Source organism: Rutidosis leptorrhynchoides, chromosome 3 (assembly GCF_046630445.1).
Source record: "Rutidosis leptorrhynchoides isolate AG116_Rl617_1_P2 chromosome 3, CSIRO_AGI_Rlap_v1, whole genome shotgun sequence".
Classification (NCBI taxonomy): Eukaryota; Viridiplantae; Streptophyta; class Magnoliopsida; order Asterales; family Asteraceae; genus Rutidosis; species Rutidosis leptorrhynchoides.
In genome coordinates this window covers 595,838,258-595,852,863 of record NC_092335.1, presented here as the reverse complement: position 1 = coordinate 595,852,863, position 14,606 = coordinate 595,838,258, and positions in this window count along the sequence as shown.

The window sequence follows — 14,606 nt, the reverse complement described above, 5'->3', positions numbered from 1 at the left end:
ATTTAATTTCTGTTATTTATTTTACGCACTTTAAATATCGGGACACATATACAAGGTTTTGACATGTCATATCGACGCATCTATATATATTATTTGGAATAACCATAGACACTCTATATGCAGTAATGTTGGAGTTAGCTATACAGGGTTGAGGTTGATTCTACAATAATATATATAGTTTGAGTTGTGATCGAGTCTGAGACAGGTACACGGGTCACGATACAAATTAATTAATTCGTATATTATATATTAAACTGTATATGAATTATTGGACTGTCAACTGTGGACTATCGACTGTGGACTAATATGATTGGACAATTAAAATGAATTAAAATATTGATTATAACATATGAAACTAAACAATTCTTCAAGTTTGCCACTTGATTTCATCTCAAATCTCATTGTATCTTGACAATTATAATCCGCGTTCAAACCTTTCATGATCCTTGAAAACACCTCAATTGAGAGGATGAACCAACCGCACTTCATCTACGGAAGAAAAGATTGATGCATATAGTTATGCACCTGAAAAACTCTCAGAACCTGTGTAAATGTTTAACACGTATCTGTGCTAGCTCTTTTGGCATTGTTATTCCAAAAATAACAATGCAATTTCTTTACAAATTTGCCAATTTTATCACAGCTTCAGCAAATCAATTTCGACTTTTCATTCGAATAAACTCTATCATAACTTTGATATATAATTTTGCTTTTTGTCACCGTTACCGAAGAACCACTTATATTCCACCACATTAGCAGTAAACTTATCAGCAACTGTAATGATCTAGGATTTTCCGAAAAATCATTATATTTATCAAAACCTCAACATTTACTCATCTGCATCTTGTAACAAGAATTGCCATACGAATCATCGGGAATCAGCAATCAGTATTTTGAAACCTCACAGCATGTCTACATCAACAGTTATATGTAAACATATAACATTTATCTCTTAGATTTATGATCTTTCATTCAGAAATTTTGAAAAGCACCCAGCCTACGAATCAATACATTGAACTTTGAAAAAGCTGAATGAAACAACAGAAACTGTGGGCAACCGTAAACGACCTTAATCGTCGAAAGTTTGACGATAAAGAATGGAGTATTGGAAACATTCAATAGAAAATTTAGTACCGAAAAGCGGATTATGCGAAACTATGAAGGAAGTCGTGGACAAATCACAAAGAATAAGTTTGACTTCAAAGAATCCAAATGATTCAATGCCTGCTAAAGTCTATAGCGAATATCTTGCTCCTTACTCTAAACCCTTACGGACAATAGTTTCTATCATCCTATGATCTTAGATATTCCGAGATATTATCGTATCTTTCATTATAAATATACTCGATATTTCTGAATATATTTTCATAACTAATCTTATCTGAAATCATTAATCTCTTCGTGCTATCAGTATTACATCATATAGAAACTGTTAGTTTCTATATATTCTGTAAACTTTCGAGCTTAAAATATGAATGTTATTGAAGTAATGTTGGGAACTGATGCATGAGTTAGTATAATATAATGACACTTGATCAACGTGATTATATTACAGTAAGTCATGCTGAGTTTCTAAATGGAACATGATGATTCACATATTATAACGTCATCATGTGTCATGTTACATAACTCTTTCATTCTGCTTAACTTCTGAACATATCAAGAAAGTATATTCTTGATAGTTCCATCCTCAGGGATTCTGGTAATTTAACAAATCCAATCGTGCTAATACATTCCTTTCTGCTTAGAATATTATAATTATTCGAAACTCCATATTTACGAATTCTAGACCGTTAGCTGCTTTACTAAAGGTCGAGAAGAGAATAAAAAGGCAAAGAGCTCCGAAACATAAGGAAAGATATAAAACTCGACAACAACACTGAAATCACAAACCGTATACATTAATACGAATAGCAATATAAAGACATGGTATAATTAAGAATAGTATCACCCCAAGGTAATAGTAGAAGTAAACAGATTCTTCCGATGGAAGATTAAAAAGAAGGATGACAGAAATGATAATTAGAAAAATATCAAGGATTAGAACTGGATTAAGCATTTTCACAATCTTTTGGATGTATGAACTAAGAAAGAAAGTATAGGAATGGTAAGAATAATGGAACGGAAGAGCTTAATTTATAGTGGAAATATCAGACAGAGTAATCGAGGCAAATCACCGTATTTATTTATAGAGATCTTAATTTCCTTACTCGTCGAAGAATCAAATCTTTTAGATTTCGAAGATTTTCTTTAAATCCCTTGAATTCCGGAATTCAACCCTGACTCTGTCAAAAGTTAAGACAAATCTTTACTTTTCCTATTTCAATCTTTTGCGATAGCTTCACTCATACGCTTCAAGTAACCGAATCGTTTAATCCATATTACTCAATAATGATAAAACTCAAGTTATCAACTCATATTCGTCATGAAAACATTTTTATTGTTAGCCATGACCACCTCACTCAAATTTCGGGACGAAATTTCTTTAACGGGTAGGTACTGTGATGACTCGGGAATTTCCGACCAAATTTAAACTTTATCTTTATATGATTCTGACACGATAAGTAAAGTCTAATAAACCAAGTCTCAAATTGTTTGAAGTATTTTTTCATGAATGCATTTGACCTTGACTATTTCCGACGATTCACGAACGATTGTGTGAAAACAAATATGTATATATATATATATATATATATATATATATATATATATACAAATTATATATATATACATATGAAAGTATATATAATAATTAGGAATATTAAATATATTGGAAAAATTTAGAATCAAATAAGTAAAATAAAATACAAGATAATAATATTATAATTAAAATAAATCTAAATATATATATATGTATATATGATTTCCATTCATAATTATTGATTGTATGAACATTGATATATATTAAAATGTATAAAATTTAGGTATGTGTTATTATATAATATATATTATATAATTAGTAATACTACCTAATTAATAACATGTAAGATTAGAATGTTAGATGAAATTATAAGTTGAAAATATAATTGCTACGACAAATATTAGTATTACTACTTTCATTAATATCGATATTAATATTATTAATAAATAAAATAAATTCAATGTTATAATTATCAAAATAAATATCTAAAATATAAATATTACTATAAGAATGGTTAAAATTGTTGTTTAGTTATAATTTAGTTATTATTAGCCATCATGATTAATATTATTATTATTATTATTAAGGTTATTACTTTTATAAATATAATTACCAGTATTATTAAAATCATTATCAATATGATCACAAAAATAATATAATTTATCTCTAATATTATAAATTAAGTCATTCTTAATACTGATTATTATTATATTCATAGTTGTTATTATTATTATTATTATTATTATTATTATTATTATTATTATTATTATTATTATTATTATTGTTTATAAAATTATTATTATTAATATTATTAATAATATTATTATTAACATATTTATATTTATTTATTTATTAATACAAATCTTATATATCTGGATTCAGTTAAATATTCCAATCGGCTGTAGCAAATTAGTACTATTTGTCTCCAAATTATTTCATATATTTATCAATTGTACAAATCAGATGTAAGCAGATTCGATCTTAATTGTTTTTATTCAACTTTTCTGTTCCTTTTTTCGTCTGATTGAGAATTTGATACCACATACTTTATATTAATGATCAATCACAGTGTTAATTAATTAATAAGACTTTCTATCGTCAACTATAACTAATACATTTCATCTATTTATCTCAATTTGATCGAATTAAGCTAGGAACTGAAGAACACCCAGACAATAACCTCTGTTCTTCAACTTTTTAGCCATATATCGAATTTGAACCAATTTTAAAAATGTAACAATGCAGTGTTGCTAGAAATCATGTGTTTAAACGGTCTGGAAAGTTTCAACTTCCAATTTTCATATTGAGTTTCAATTTTCGAGTCAAAGTTTAATTGACAAAAGTCAAACGTTTTGTTCATGATGAAATTCGAATTTGTTTTGATATCTCTATTCAAATTGATGATTCCAATAGTTTCTATGAACGTTTTGTAAACTAATTCGTGTTATAAACTTTAACTAAAACGTTATCAAATTTGAAAATCAAATTTTTTTTTATTAAGTGTAGCGACGAGCAGCAGCCTTTTCTTGGCATTTTATATTTTTTTCTTTTCATTTTATGTTAAATACAATTGCACAAATAAATCGTTTATGATTATAATTTCTAAAACAATTTTATTATGTATTCAGTTTTTGTGATTGAAGAATTTCTAGTAGTTATAGTTATGAAGATGAACATGAGACAGAAATGGGTTATATATGTATGGGTCGTAATATTAAACAGAAAAGCTAACTTGGACGAATGGTTGAGTGTGGGTGTCGGGTAATCGAGAGGTTGCAGGTTCGAGTCTCGTTTGGTGCAAATCTTTTTAGAGAAGGGTATATACTCTTTTATCTTTCTTATTTATTATTACTATTATTATTATTGTTAATATTGTTATTGTTATTGTTATTGTTATTGTTATTATTATTATTAGTTATTATTATTATTATTGTTATGTTAATTGTTATGACTAGTTTAACACCCGCAAATTTGCGGGATTTTTAAAGTAATTTTTCTTTGGGCGACTCAATTATATTGGATGACATAATAAATTCATTTCAAGGGTTGATTTAAATGAAAACATTTGTAACTTCGTGTGATGGATAAAGATCGAGAGCGTTTTGATAGATACAAAACAAAGATGAAAACAAGATATGAATGAAGTTGTTTCGATAAAAGGAGATAAAAATACGTGACATTAAACTCTCAGAATCTTAATCTTGTTTTAAGCTTCCACAATGATTAAGATCCCTCATTTTTTTGAGCTTCCTTACTCATTGGCATCACGTTAAATACGACATTGCAGTTAGAATAACATAAAGGAAAGTATCAAGTATCTATCTTTAGAAAATAACTTAGAAACAAGTTCCTACAAATAATAAATGGAAATACCTAAGAATCTTTGTTTGTGCCTGAAAGATTTTATTCTGAACGTGAAAAAAGTAGCTACAAAGTATACGTCATGTAGGCACTCATTACTTGACATTTTGTAATTGCAGTTGCAGCTTAGCGTAACAATTGCCCCTCATCCTAATGATAAGAACATAACAGAACCGTGAGCAAATATAGACTCCTCAGTAAATAAAGATGGGCACTGAAGGCTACACTCTACGTTAACCCATATGCATAATACACATCTAAACCTATGACTGCAGTCCTTTTTCATATTCAATAATCACGCATACTGCATAAGATCATCTTCCAAATACTACTTATCCAGCTTTATATCCAACACTTATTGTGATTATTTTTATCATACATTTCATTTTATATTGTACATGAGTGACATCAATTATGATGTACATTTACATCTAAACCAACACACATATAGGCTACAGAAGCATCAATAGCATCAATGTGATTCACATGAAATACAAAAAATTCCTTTAACTTATTATAATAAAGGACTATCTAAGACTATTTATATCGACATTACCATTTAGGTCTGCAAATAGTACCCATATTAATAATAATAACCTCTACAATGTCATTAAAAATAGCAGCTTGATCCCTTTTATAGTCACAATGACAATGACAATGTGCAGTTGACATCATTTTAGATAGCTTGTTTAATGGATTGGTGGGTGAGCCTAAGGTTAGCTCATGCTATCAAACACACCAATACCTTGGAGATACTGTCAATATGTCAACAACAGTGTTCAACAAACTCTTAAATATACTGATGAATATTCGCAGATACTTCCATATTATCAAAGTTTTCAAAGTTCGGGTAATGTGGTACACTAATTTTGTGTTCTGGTTGAAGGTTCTGGAATCTAGCATCCTCACAGTTATACCCTCAATTGGATCTCAAAGTTTTTTGATAAAAAGGTTGTCCGAGAACAATCCATTTAGTCATTATTTAAGGAGACCCTAATTTAGGGACGTAATGCGGAGACAAATTTATAAATAGGTCTCATGGGAGTGGAAAAATATTAATAACTAACAAAAATTCAAGTTAACGTCTATCATTAGTTCTGCTTTAACTACAAGACTTAACACCTATCATACTAAATAAGTTACATCATATCCTCTTACTAAATACATACAATATTTGATTTAAAACCTGCTATAATCCAACCTTCACAAAGTCGATTACCAGAATCAATAGTAATATTTAATCGTGTTGATTTTTCAATTCATATCATAACTAATATATGTCACGAAGGCGTAAGCGTCTTCTTCCTCTTTCAGTTACTTCTTCATCCCATGAAATTACATATCTAATCAAATTATAGAATAATAGATATATATGTATATAGTCATAATCTATTAACGCCACCGAAAGTGAAATAATGAATTACGACTTCTGTTAGGTTGACAACATCATCGTCCTATTGGTGTTCGCAATTAGTTAATTAGTGAATACAAATAACAAATCGATAGCTTTCACCCCATATCAATGCATACTTCCTAGTATTATTTGTTTTCTTACAGCAACAAAAAAGCTATTCATACAAATTTGATTATCTCGACACCCTATAAACAATCATCAATTTACCCAAATGGTTAATTCAAATTAAAACAACTTCGTATCACAATAGAGTTAAGGTATAATACACACCCTAAGTATAGTAGAATCCAGTAAATATTCAATCATTTGTGAATAACTAAGTCAATGATACTACCAAAACAGAGGTAATTTAAAACGAAAGTAAATGAGTGTAAACAATCTAGTATCAAAATTCAGTAGCCTTGTTTTGACATATAATACAGAAACTACAATCTGTTATAATGTTATAACTAATTTTGACCTAAGCCTATATAATCCTTAAATATGAGAGAGTAGTAATGGAAGAGAGAGAGAGTATATTTCTTATATGTAAGAAAATGGTGTGTATATGTGTGTTCATTATCCACATATATATAGTACAAATTTTACTATCCATATTTGACTAATTACCATCCATATTTTACTACTAAATTTACAACACTCCCCCTTAGATGGTAATTTTTTTTTTTAAAGAGCAATTAATACTGCCTCGTTAAAAACCTTGCTAAAGAAAACCCAGTGGGATAAAACTTTAGCTAAGGGAAAAAGAGTGCAGCATAGAGTTGACTCCCCCTCAAGTAGACAACGCTGAGTCGTCACATCTTTTGAACTTGCCTCATGCCAATATTGTGAATGTATGTTTTGAAAAACAGCGATTGACAGTGCTTTGGTATAAAGATCAACAGAGTTGTTGATTGAACGTATCTCATTTTAATCTGGTTGTCTTTTACGAGATCTTGAGTATATGAGAAGAATCTGAGGTTTTCATCTGAAACTGTATCATCTAAATCTTTTATGTACAAGTTTGGTCCACGTGATTTGTCTACAGTCTCCTTCATGGTTTGTTCAAACTGTTGTTTCAATTCCTATTCCCTTTCAGTCTTTTTCTGAGCCTTACTAATATACCATTCTTTTCCATCAAACTTATGACCGTTGAGACTGTTTATAACTTTAGCGCCTCGTCAGCATTTATGTTTTGTTCTGTCATTTTTTGATACTCTTCTTTCATTTGTACTATGTAAGCTGTATTATCTTCATAGATAGTTGTTAGGCTTTTATAGCGTTCTAGTCCACAAGAATCAATAATGATTTGTATCATTGATCTTAACTAAAATCATTCCCGAGTAGCTTCATGTAATGCAATCACTTCGGCATGATTTGATGATGTTGCAACAAGTGTTTGTTTTGAGAACGTCATGATATTGCGGTGCCTCCATTTAGGAATACATATCCAGTTTGAGATTTAGCTTTATGTAGATCGGATAAATAATCTGCATCTGTATAACCAAACAAATCTTGTTTCGAGTTGTTAGAATAAAATAATTATAAATCAGTAGTTCCCCGAAGGTATCAAACTATTTGTTTGATCCCATTCCAATGTCTTTTGGTAGGGGCTGAGCTGAACCTTGTCAACAAATTAACTGCAAAAGAAATGTCAGATCTTGTATAATCTATAAGATACATAAGAACCTCAATTGCACTAAAATATAGAACTTCCGATCTGTTAAAATTTTCATGATCTTCGCAGGGATGAAATAGATCAGTGTCAATATTGAGTGATCTAACAACAATGAGTTTGTCTTTAAAAAAAATATTTTAAAATCTTTTCGGTATAAGTTGTTTGATGTACAAGTAAACCATTAGGCATATGCTCAATTTGCAATCCAAGGTAATACTTGGTTTTTTCAAGATCTTTCATTTCAAAATAATTCTTTAGAAGTTGAATGATTTCATAGATCTCTTTATTTGTTCATATGATGTTAAGAACATTGACATAAACAACTACGATCTCATATCCGAACATTGTTTTTATAAAACATACGTGCAAAATAAGTTTATATTTATACCCTTTTTTTTTATCAAGTAGTCATTTAATCGGTTATACCACATACGTCCCGTTTGTATAAACCCACTTAGAAATCTTTGTGATTTAATGGAATATATTCCCTTGGGTTTTACATTAGATGCTTATGATACCTTAACCCTTTAGGTATATTCATATATATCACTATTAAGTGATCCATACAGATAAGTAGTAACAACATTCATGAGATGCATTTAAATAACTACCAAGTTGATTAAGTATCTAATAAGTAATTGTATCCATTACAGGAGGATAATTTTTTCTCCTAATTCATTTCTGGTCTTTGTGGGAAATATTGAGTTACAAGTCTAGTTTTGCCTTGTAACTTCATTTGCACATTTCTTTTCGGATAAAAATTCATTTGTATCCCATACGTTTCACATCTTTAAAAGTGATAACGATTGATCCGAAAACTTTTCTTTTATCGAGCGATTCTAATTCAGCTCTTATTGCTCCTTTCCATTGAGCTCAATCATGTCCATTTTGTATATTCAATGACAGATTTTAGTTCCAGATCATCATCTTTATTCATGATGTCATTGTAACATTATATGAAAATATCTCATAGAGATTTTAGTTTCATTTCGGTTCCATAATATTGCATAATTTATCGAAATTTTAGTATTTACATTTATCAATATCCTCTGCAGAAGGAATATTGATTTGTGGTTCTTCTTGAACACTTTCTCTTACCTCATTATCAGCTGATTTTCTTTTTCGAGGATTTTTATCTTCGAAACCAATTGATCTTCCACGTTTGATGCGTGGCAAAGACTCAACAGTGACATTATTGCCAGCTTTTGGAATTTCAGTTCGAGCTGGAGCATTTATCGCTGGTATATATGATTTAGTCACTTTTTTATATCTGTAAATGCATAAAGTAATTAATTTGCAAGTTCTTGCATATGCATTATTTTTGAACTTTCGTTTCACATTCTTTTGTGCGAGTTCAATATACCTTAATTGATGTTCGCATCATGAAGCGTCATTTTATTTTTTATTTTTATTTCTCCCCCTAATCTAGGGAACAATGTTTTATTAAAATGACAATCAGCAAAACGTGCTGTAAAAACATCACCCATCATGGGTTCAATATATCTTATGATTGAAGATGTTTTATATCCAAAATATATTATCATCTTTCTTTGAAGAACCATTTTATTGTGTTGTGGTGATACAATTGGAACATACACTGCACAACCAATGTTTTAAGGTAGAAAATATTTGGCTCTTGGCCAAAATCAAGTATTAAGTGAAAATATTTACGACTTCCACATGGTATAATGCGAATTAATGTCGCAGCATGTAAATTTACATGTCCACATATAAATATTGAGAGATTTGTACTCATTATCAATTGTCTAGTTATTAGCTGTAAGCGTTTATCTATTGATTCAGCTAAACCAATTTTGTGTATGCACATGAGCAACTGGATGTTCAACAACAATCCCTGTAGATATATAATGATCATTAAATGCTTGAGATGTTAACTCACCAGCATTATCAAGTCTCATCCTTTTAATGGTGTAATCAGAATAATGTGTTCTCAATTTAATAATTTGTGCAAGAAACTTTGCAAATGCCATATTACGGCTTGATAACATACAAATATGAGACCATCCGCTAGATGCGTCTATTAGAACCATGAAATATCAAAATGGTTCACATGATGGATGAATTGGTTCATATCTCTTACCTTGAATTCTTTCAAGAAACATTTGTGATTCTTTTTCACAATATACTTTTCATTAATCACCATATGTGCTTTCCATTAATCACCATATGTGTTTTTTTTTTTTTTTTTATTTTTATAAATCACCATATGTGTTTTTTTTTTTATCATATATCCTTTTCACCATATACGCTTTTAATCATATGCGCTGTGTTTTTCACCATATGCGCTTTTAATCATATGCGATTTTCATCATATGCGTTGTGCTTTTCATCATATTCGCTTTTTATCATATGCGCTTATCATATGCGATGCGCTTTTTATCATATGCGCTTTTTTATGTGAATAGTAAATTAATTAATTTCGTTTTACTATTCATATGAATGAATTAATTTAGATTTACTATTTTGTTAATTGAGTAATATATATATACATCATATACTTGTGACTCCGAAGGCTCAAATGAATTTGACCATATAGTTATACGTTGTACCTTGCACATTAATTTTCAGTAGAAGCTTTAGATGCATATTATTTTCAGTAGAAGCTTTAGATGCATTTTTTTTTTAATCACCAAATACCACAAACACTTTGTTTGCGTTTGTTCATAGTCATCAATGAAAACCATTTTCTTTAATTTTATTTTATACAATAAAATTAACGCATCATTATTCTTTTCAAAAACAATAATCTATTGTTATTGTTCACTTGTGCCATGTTTAACAACAAAAGTCAACAACCTCTGTCTTGTTTGTTGTGGCAACCAAAAACAACCTTTGCTTTTGTTACCGAGAATCCAAGACCAAAAAAAAAAAAAAATTAATTTTTAATTAATCTTTTATCAAAACCATAAATGATTTTATTGATCTACGTTGATATGGCCATAAAGAATTGACGGCTGACCTACTTTTGTAAGTGTATTTCGGCTATCATCCCGAAAACGCACAACGACCTTTTTTTTTTTTTTTTTTTTTTTTTTATGAACTATTTGTTTCATATCTAGCTTAGGCAATTATTGTGAACATTTGGTCCCTATAAGAGCATTTATTTTTTAGACTTTTAGTTGATTTGTACTTGTCACAATTAGGGATAGCACCCGCGGGTCGTGGATGCGGATCCATTGGATCCATCACCCGTACCCGCGGATTTTTTTTAAGAGACATCCAATTGAACCCTTGTTCGTTGAAACAATTTGACTATATTTTTACTCCCCATTATTAAACGGGCCATTTTGATACACACTCTTAAAAAAAATAATTTGTTTTTTAAGTTTTATTATTCAACCTCCTTTTTTCAACGGTCACGTTTTTAACAAAACATTTGACAAGTTTTGAAAAAAGTTTTTTTATTGATTATCATCAAAAGTTTTCTATTGTCACTCTACTGGATGGAATTATGGCATACAACCAAAATTGCAACTCAACACTACATAAGAACAAAAAGGTTGTTTTTAATTAACATATGTATATGTGTTAAACTCGGAATAATAATAACTTATTTTAGAAAATTAACATAAGACATGTTGAAACATTTTTGTCACATTTAGCTCATCAAGTCTAATACTTATCATTGATAGATTTTATCACGTCTAGGAGATGTTTACTTTTTTCTTGTATTAAGTCCTACTTTCATTTACCTTTGTTTGGAAAAAAGTTTTTTTTTTACTTTGCTTTTCTCCTTTCTGTAAAACTCATTTAAACACTTTCTTTGTTTTTTTTTTTTAAAAAAACTTCCTTTTTTTTACGTTACCCGTAAATTATAAATATATAAAAAAAACTTTTTGTTTAAATTTTTTTTTCTAGTTTTTAAAAGGCCACTTGACCAATTTTTTAATTCTTTCACAACACCTGATATCGTGATCGTGACCTTTCACCAAAGCAAGAGATATTCTTGATAAACTAAACACGGACTCGTGTTTGAAATTGTCGGCCACAAAAAAATTCATTTGATAAAAGTATATATATATTTTTTTAGTTATAAAAGGAGACCACTTCATTTTCAATACTTCATTTTTGACAAAAAAAACTATTCCATTTTATCATCCCCTTTTTTTTCTTACTTTAACTTTTAAGATATACTTTTAATAAAAATACAAACTACTTTTTCTTATTTTAACTTTTAAAATTTACTTTTAATAAAAATACAAACTACTTTTTGTATTTTAACTTTTAAGATTTACTTTTAATAAAAGTACAAACTACTTTTTCTTATTTGAACTTTTAAGATTTACTTTTAATAAAAATACAAACTACTTTTTTATTTTAACTTTTAAAATTATAAATTTAAGAATAAACATTAGTATGCATGAAATAAATAATGATTAATTGCATAAGTAATCATAAATGTTAGATAACATATAAAGACCCTGTCGTATTCGTATTGATCGGAATTAATCTCGACCCATGGTACCGTGTTGTCAAATGACGTGTTGCGTACATAAAGTACCGTGTTGTCAAATGACATGTTGCGTACAATCACGAGGTCTTATTAACATAAATATAAATGTTAGTGAAGTTAATAAGAGTTAGATTACAGAAAATATAATTCAGGCGGTATAACCGGCCATATATAACTTAAATAACATAAATATAAATGTTAGTGAAGTTAATAAGAGTTAGATTACAGAAAATATAATTCAGGCGGTATAACCGGCCATATATAACTTAAATAACATAAATATAAATGTTAGTGAAGTTAATAAAAGTTAGTAAACATAAATGATAGTTAGGCGACAGTGTCGACCATATATAATTTAGGTGGCAGAGCCAACCATATAATAAGAACAATACAAATGCACTAAGAACTTAATAAAAATTAGTAGTTCAAAATGTTAGTAGTCCAAAATTTGATATGTCCGAGTCTGAAAAACCTTAATAATTTCATACCTTGATTAGTGACTCGTGATCGTTTGAGATATCCTTTGATTACACTAAGCTCTTCGTGCTGATAACGTGTTATAATTCAGTAGGCTTATAACTAATTTTGACCTAAGCCTATATAATCCTTAAATATAAGAGAGTAGTAATGGAAGAGAGAGAGAGTATATTTCTTATATGTAAGAAAATGGTGTGTATATGTGTGTTCATTATCCACATATATATAGTACAAATTTTACTATCCATATTTGACTAATTACCATCCATATTTTACTACTAAATTTACAACACAATCATACTTATTTTATATCTTTATATATAATATATAAAATACAAATCAAATATCACGAGTCATGACTCCGCTACCAGGACGTAGGTGAATAACCATTTAATGGTAGATTACGAGTCATGATTCCACGAGTCATCAATAATTAGAAACATATGAAATTAGTCGGTGCATACCTATACTCTATAGTGAGCGGCGACTTCCTTCATGAACTGAGAATACGGAATTGTTTACTCCGATTGATTGGTTGGAATAGATTTATGGCGATAGGCGGAAGGTATTTAGGTTCCGGAGAGAAAAAATGAAGCGTGATTGATATAGATTTTGGAAGTTTTGAGAAGAAACCGTAAAGGGGAAGGAGGCTTATAACTTCCGTACATTATAAATTATAAGGGCATATTTGTAAATGTATCCTAACCTTAATGGGAAAGAGACAATTCTTAATATAGACAAATGCTAACCATCAGATTTCATTATTGATATATTCCTGTTATATGGTTGGGATTGAATCTTGAAAGGATCTTTTCTATAATCTTAAATAATTAGCACTCTGCTTTAATATATAGAGAGGAAGAGGATTACTATTATAAAAATTCAAATTATTATTATTATTAGAGTTAATATCATTATATAAGTATTAAGATCATTGTTGTTAATATTATTTCGAATATTATTATATTAATTAGTGTTAATGTGATTAATAAGATTATTGTTATTATTATCATTTAGTTATTATTATGTAATATCATTAAATATTAATAGTATTATTATTATCATTGATATTGATATAGACGCCATTATTATGAATATGATTAGTATGAATATTGTTATTACGGAAATAACGCAAAATATTATTATTATCATTAATATTATTATTAGTATCAAGTTATTTTTATTATTATTATTATTATTATAAATAACATAGGTATCATTTAATGAACTACTACTAAAATCTTTAGTAACAAAATGGTTATTTTTATAATTATTAGTAATATCAGTATTATTACCATTATAATTAATATTAGGGGTAAACATTATATTTAACCTTATAAGTATCATTATTATAATTTTATTTAAAAACTAAGTAGTATCATTATCATTAACATTATAAATATTATTAAACTTGTCATATTATATAAAATTGCATTATTATTATTATTATTATTATTATTATTATTATTATTATTATTATTATTATTATTATTATTATTATTATTATTATTATTAAATTTAATAGTATTATTACCCATATCTTAATATTTTCATTAAATTAACTAACAAATGATATTCATAT